A 6000-nucleotide genomic window follows, 5' to 3' on the forward strand; every position below is an offset into this window, starting at 1 on the left:
GGAACTGGAGTTTACGATATTCGTAATTACGATCTCGTGATTACGATTCGATTTGTGCGTTTTGAGATTCGAAATAGGATCGCAATTTTTCTTTTATGAATAATATCTATTCCATTGCTGTTTTACACCGAAATACAAGTATTAAAGAGCTCTTAGATTAAATTTACACGTCGAAAACGGATCGATGACAAAAAATTACGACTCCTCTTCGTGGCAAGGATAAACACCGAAAAGAATCGCGTCGTTGATGTACGACGATCCTCGCCAAAAAGACCGAGGCAGAGATAACGAAGTCATCACGTCAGGATGTCGATGTATCCCCGGACTGACGTAATGAAAGCCTTCCAGGCAGCTAGGAAGGAGGGGTTTGGAAAGAAGTCGAGTTTTCGACCCGATCCACATTGCCTCGCGGCCGCGTGTCACTCTTTCGCCGCATTGCTCACTGTCTCTCTCCCGCTCGTCCTCTCTTGGACAGTCGGCCTCCCTCCCTGTCCCTCGACTCGCCCCATTAGAAATTCTAATAAAGCCGTCTCAGGTGTAAAAAACGTATCGGGACCCCCATGAATCACGTGTCGCAAAGCGGAGCCGCCGGGACACGTGTATCTGTTATGCTCTTCTCTTCTCTCCTCTCCTCTCCACTCCTCTCTCTTCGCGACAAGAGACGCTTTGCGCGCCGTTTTCCCTCCCCTCCCTGCGCCCCTTGATAATGTTAGCCGCTTGTCCGAGCGGAACAGGTCAGGAGAGGTAATTATTGTCGGTGATAGCGGGGTTTCAAACAGCCGCGAATTATCGCGAACTGTTGTTTCTTGTTGTTCGTGGGTAGGGATGGGTTCGAGCGGTTCGCAAACTCGTGCAATTTTTTTTTTTAATTTATCGCGCCAAGTTGTGTGTAAAATTGGGAGTTTTTCTTTTTCTCGTTTACGGGCAGGAATGGGTTCGAGCGGTATCCAAGTTGTTTGTGGATAGGAGTAATGGGTTCGAGTAGTTTTTAAACTACTCGTGCAATTTTTTTTAATGCATTTAAGAATCCTTCCTTGTTCCAACTGTATATCACAGTGATGGTTGTAAGTTTTTAAACGACAATTAAATTTCTCTTCGACAAAAATATCCATTTTGAGAATTTTTTTTTTTTTTTTACCCTTCCATATCCATCAGCTACTAAAATAAAATTAAAATTAAAATAACGAAGACGTGTTCTTTTTGAACGTGTTTTATTGTTCATCCGTTCAACAAATTCAACGTTGATTAATTTTTTATTTCAATGATACAATTTATTTATTTATTTAAACTTATATATTATATAATTTATTTACATATTGGACTGGATTTAGGATATCCACCTCCAGCCAGTTGTCCGACGTGGTGTAGACAAATAACGCGAATATCCCTGTGTCCGAACGGGCAAGTTTTAGGAAGCAGAGGTTTAACGGTTTAGATCTTGTCGTGGTCGCGCGCCTGTCACGATCCTCATATATTAAACCCCCGCGCGGACGGTTTCTCTCGTGCGTTTGCATAAGCAAAGGGTTGTTGATGGGCTTTTCTTTTTGCCATCTATGCTTCTTCCCCTGATGGCCTAATAGAGACATACAGTCGGAATATCACAATCACGTGCTTCCTTCCTTTCATTACATCGTCGGCACACCTATACGGAAAAGAATGGAATACTACAAAAAAATTTACATACATACATACATACATATATATATATCTATATTTATACACACACACACACATACACACTTTCACGATTCCCTTTCATTGTTTGAGGTTGTAATGTGAATGAAAAAAATTGGAGGAAAACTTATGTAAAATCCTCATCTCTGGAAGAGGTGGGGCGGCTGATAAATTCCGCGCGGTTCACCCAGGAGATAGAGACAGAGAGAGAGTGAGAGAAAAGAATATATTCAATTCGAGGTTCACAGCTAAGACGCGTTGCAGAAAAACCAATACGTATCCCGCGTGCCGGCCATGATGGATTGCCGGAGCTATGGGAAACTATCTGTCAAGCACAATATCGACCCTCGCCCTCCTCGTCCAACCCCCCAGGAACCGAAAGGTTCGCTCTTACCAGCCATCTCGGCTCTCGCTCTTTCCTCGCGACGCGGCCTCCGCTGCACACTGTTACAACGCACACACTTACACAACCTTCCTTCCCCCTTTTTCCATTCTCTCACTCTATCTCTCTCTCTCTCTCTCTCTTTTTCTCTGTCTCTGTGTTTCGCCCTCTTCCACTCCCCACTGGCCGAGAATCCGTGACCATTTCGCAAATGGCACGGTCCTCTCCTCTCCACCATAGATCCTGTCGCGTTTGCATGAGAAAAGAGCACGGAATGTACCGTTAAAAGACGACGAACCGAGCAAGGAGGAGGAGGAGGAGGAGGAGGAGGAGTAGGAGGAGGAGGAGGAGGAGGTGAAGCTTCGATGTTGATAGAGGAAAAATCGTTGGATTGCTCTCCCTCCCCAAAATGTAAATTCTTCTTTATCGATTCGCCAACGATACGAATTCTCCAAGATTCTCTATCGATAAGTATTCAAGTCGAGCGTTATTGTTTAATTTTAACTCTTTAAATCGTGCACGGAGAGGAGTCTGAATAATTTATTATTATAAAATAGAGTGCAAAGGAATTATTTACAAAAGGAGAATTTTTTACAATTGTTAAAGAGGAATAATATTATTATTAATAATTATATTATTAATATTAACGTTTTTTACAATTGTTAAAGAGAAATAATATTATTAATATTAACGTAATAGATTAATATTAACACGCGAACGAGTACGTTTCTCGAAGATACGATTTTTTTTTCTCAAAAGCTATTTCTGTTGTCTTTATTTTTTTTTAAAAACAAAACAAAACACAAAAAATAAATTAAAAAAATTAAACAAAAATCGTAACAAAAAATTGCGTATAATCGGATCTGTATAATCGTTAGGGTTGATTGAAGCTGGAAAAAAAAAAAAAAGAAAAAGGAAAACATCTTGAAGAGTTTGTGATAAAATTGATCAAATTAATTCTTGTATTAATACATAGAATTAATTATTATATTGTGTTATTATTATAACACTAATATATTCACAATATATAAACATAATTTATATAATAATTTATATATAATTAACAGAAATATGTTCAATTTATCAACATTTTCGAAAGAATGATATTTTAGAGATTGTCGAGCCAATCGAAATTTAGAACTTCAAAAAGCGCGCTTCATTTCTCTTGAACAATGAATGGAAAGCATAAGCGTGGAAAAACGCAGGCCCGTTGATTCGAAGGTAATAACTTGAGATTGCAAATTAAGAGAGAAACGCAACGCGATGAAAATAAACATAGGAGAAACGGTTGCAGACGTCTCTCGGCCATCTTGTTTCGTGTGAACGGCGCAGCTGCCACCTATCCCCACCACTCTTTCATCCCTTAACTTTTCGACTTCGATACGTTGCTATATCTCGTCCACAATAATAATCTCGTTCTAACATTAACTGCGTCCCCAAGATTCTCGTCCTAATCCTTGCATCTCATGTTTTTCACAATCTTAAAAAAAAAAAAAAACAGAAAAAATTATGCTCGAAACGTATAAGCATATATTTCCATCCTCATCAATATATATATATATATATATATATATATATATATATATATAAAATACCAATCTTACAATCTACAATCAATTAATCAAAATCCAACATACCGTGAAAATTAGTAAAATGAGGACTCGTTTTCCCTTTCGATGTTCTTTCTTAGTTCGCAATAAGTGTTTCCGCAGCGGCGGGAACGTCAAAAAAATTTTTTTTCACAAATTTTCTTTTGAACATCTCAAAGAAATCGAGCCGAGTCAGCGTTATTAATCATACAAAAAATTCATTATTAAAATCACATTAAAAAAGGATATCACAATATTTTTTTTTTCTTCTTCTTCTTCTTCTCCTTTTCTTCTTCTTTAAAAAAATAGAATATCTTTGAGAAACATAACTATAAATATATAAACGTAACTACAAACTATAAACTATGTACGCGTGTACAAAAGAAATCAAAGTAGGCAAAATACGGCCAGTGAACGACCGTGCCATTCTACATTGATTCAAGAATGCTCTCTTATTTGGTTTATTATTTCAATCGTAAATCATGCAGATTGCAAACTCAATCCAACAATTCAACAACCAACGCCTCAAAATACATGTGATCTTCGTTCTCGTCACTTCGAACGTACAATAATTCTTATCTTTCTCTCCCTCTCTCTCTCTCGCTCTCTATTTTTGTCCGTCTCTCTCTCTCTCTCTCTCTTTCTCGCTCTCTATTTTTGTCCGTCTCTCTCTCTCTCTCCCTCTCTCTCTTTCTCTCTCTTTTTCTCGCTCTCTATTTTTGTCCGTATCTCTCTCTCTCTCTCTCACACACACACACACACACGCTCTCACTCTCTCACTCTCCCTATCTGTTAAATTTGAATTTAGTTTGTTGATTACTAAAAAAAAAAAAAAAAATTAAAATTGTTATTCGTTTTTTTTTTTTTCGTAGTTCATTTTTTCGTAGTATGAGGAGAAGTATAAAAGAATTATCAGAACAACAAACAATGAATAATATTAATGAATTTAGATAATTTTACTATGAAATAATATTTGAATTTTAAAAGGATGATATCTATTGGTTCATCTCATTGATTGTTACATTTGTTTAATTTTGAAAAAAATTTTGTTTGAAATTCTAATATCTCTTAATTTTCTATTAAATTCTAATTTTTTAAATTCATTAAAAAATTTAAAAATATACAACATAACATACGAATCTTTCATATAAATATGTATATATATATATATATATTATTTATACATATATTACATGATATATGATATAACATAATCTGTATATGTATATATATATATGTATATATGTATATGTATATATATATATACATATTTATCATTTAATATACATTTAAGATATTAATATATCAATATAAAATATATTATATTAATATATTAGTATATCTTATAATTATAAGTAATTAGATTTAATATTTTTTATAAAATATTAGTATTAATTTTATATAAAAATATTAAACATTATTTATAATTTGTATAATTTTAAATAATCTAATAACAACATTGACAATGTCTCAAATAACAACAAAAAATAAAAAAGAATTTATCCTTGTTACTCCTCCTCCACTACGTTTTTTTTTTTCTTTTCTTTTTTTTTTTTTTTTTTTTTTTTTTTTTTTTTTTTTTAGTTAATATGCACGAATGCATTTTGATTATGTCATGCTAATGAAACTATTGTACACTACATTGTTTGGCTGTTGTTGCTGATATTGATTATAATAATATCCTTGACTGCTTTGTCCCTGCATGCAAGATGTTGAAGCTTGATATACCATAGTGCTTGTTGATGCTATAACTTCATTGGCAGGAACCGATACGTTGGTCGTAGTCGTGTGTACACTCTCTTCCCCTTCCAGTCCTCCGTTCTCATTTTTAAATTTTTTCGCCTTCATCCTCCGATTTTGGAACCATATTTTCACCTGACGTTCGGTTAAAGAGAGAGCTTTTGCTATTTCGAGGCGACGGTGTCGTGTCAAGTAACGATTGTAGTGAAACTCTTTCTCGAGTTCCAGTGTCTGATGACGTGTATACGTCTGTCGTGTACGTTTCTGGCCAGTGTTGCTTGATTCGCCTGTAAAATATACGGATTTATGGTCATACAGGATGAAACGGGCAAGGTTACGGTAATTGGTGATGAATTTATGACGAAGACAAAATTTCGAGGATAAAATTGCAAATCTACCTGAAACGTTTTCATTCCCAAGGACAAACAACAATTACAACAAAGGAAACGTCTACTAGGAAATATTGTGGAAAATTATGAATTTTAAGATGGTATTTCAGTTTACAGCCATTCCATCGTAATTCTTGACAATAGAAATGGAAAAGCGTTAACAACGGATTCTAACTTCATATATATACCTAACCTTACCCCGAACAAAAGCCAAATATTCACTTTA

The sequence above is a fragment of the Apis florea genome, unplaced genomic scaffold, assembly GCF_048593485.1.
Source record: "Apis florea isolate Af1SG1 unplaced genomic scaffold, ASM4859348v1 contig_37_pilon, whole genome shotgun sequence".
Classification (NCBI taxonomy): domain Eukaryota; kingdom Metazoa; phylum Arthropoda; class Insecta; order Hymenoptera; family Apidae; genus Apis; species Apis florea.